Source organism: Mastomys coucha, unplaced genomic scaffold (genome assembly GCF_008632895.1).
Source record: "Mastomys coucha isolate ucsf_1 unplaced genomic scaffold, UCSF_Mcou_1 pScaffold22, whole genome shotgun sequence".
NCBI lineage: Eukaryota > Metazoa > Chordata > Mammalia > Rodentia > Muridae > Mastomys > Mastomys coucha.
Genome location: NW_022196905.1, coordinates 176,061,679 through 176,062,925, shown reverse-complemented (window position 1 = coordinate 176,062,925; position 1,247 = coordinate 176,061,679). Strand labels below are relative to the sequence as shown.

General features: G+C 45.9%; 1 long non-coding RNA gene across 1 annotated transcript in view; it reads left to right on the top strand.

Moving 5' to 3' along the window:
* Positions 1–320: 320 nt before the first annotated feature.
* Positions 321–1,247, top strand: part of LOC116071335 — an 11,292-nt gene continuing 10,365 nt past the window's right edge. Inside the window, exons 1-2 of the long non-coding RNA XR_004110829.1 lie at positions 321–603; positions 1,097–1,235. This is a non-coding gene — a long non-coding RNA (uncharacterized LOC116071335). The remainder of the gene's footprint in view (positions 604–1,096; positions 1,236–1,247) is intronic.

Sequence of the window (1,247 nt, the reverse complement as noted above, 5' to 3'; positions counted from 1 at the left end):
TTACCCCCATTCCAAACTTGTTGCTCCTTACCCAGGGGTAACTGGGCACATCACCCAGTAACTCCAGTCTCTATACCTCTACCAAAGCCAAACTCTAGCAGCCATTGTACTTTGTGTTAGCATTCTAAGTTCTGCCCCAGTTACCTGGCAACAGCCAGGTATGCCTGACCCACTATAAAAGGGGCTGCTTGCCCCTCCTCGTTCCCTTGCTCTCTTGTTCTCTTGCTCTTGTTCTTCCCTTCTCCCTCTCTCTCCACGTACTCATGGCCTCTACTCCTCTCCTCTCTCTCTCTCTCTCTCTCTCTCTCTCTCTCTCTCTCTCTCTCTCTCTCTCTCTCTCTCTCTCTCTCTCTCCTACCCTCTTAACTCCCTTCCCCATGCCCTGAGGCTGGTCCCTCACCGGGAAGGGATGCTTTGGTATGGGCCCACGGAGACACCCCCTTCCCCCACACCTCACCACACCTCCGTAGAACATATCCTCCCTCTCTTTATCTGATCACTCCAAGTATCTCACAAAAAAACAGACCCTGTGGCTGCCTTTTGTTTCTTTGAGCAAAATATCCTCCAGGCTCATTGAAAAAATTTAGATTTTCCCCTTTTAAGGTAAAACAATATTCTGTGTGTATGCATTTATCTACCCATCTAGGATAGACACTCTGATTATTTCCACTTTGGGGCTACTAAGAATAAGTGCTGCTGTGAATATCAGTGTATAAATATCTATATGAGCTCCCCTTTTCCATTATTTTGTTTCTATACCCAAAGTGCAACTCAGGATCCTATGGTAATTCTCTCCCTAAGTTTTAGAAGAACTGTCAAAGTGTTTTCCACAGTAGCTGTCACATATTATATTTGCTACCAGTAGCTTGTAAGGATTCCAATTCCTGCACATCTTTGTCAACACTTGTAAGTTCGACATGTTTTTCATTACAGCCATCCTACTGGGTGTGAAGTGGTATCTTGTGGAGGGATGAGGAGTGTTTTGATAGGCGCAACATGAAACAGGCCTGCGAGGAGGACTCAGGGGGCTCACTCCTTAGAAACTGCAAAGTTGAGTTAATGGGAAACATTGTGCTCAGAAGTCTCTTTCCTGCAGCTCCCTACCTGGCTTGGAAATAGAGGTTGCTTCTCTGCAGCCCCTCAATCTCCCAGGCAAAATGGAAAGCTGTGTTCTGACCCATACAATTTCAAACCAGAGCAGTCCTACCTGTAATTCAAGAAAACAAGGTTTCTCGGTGAGTAAGTAA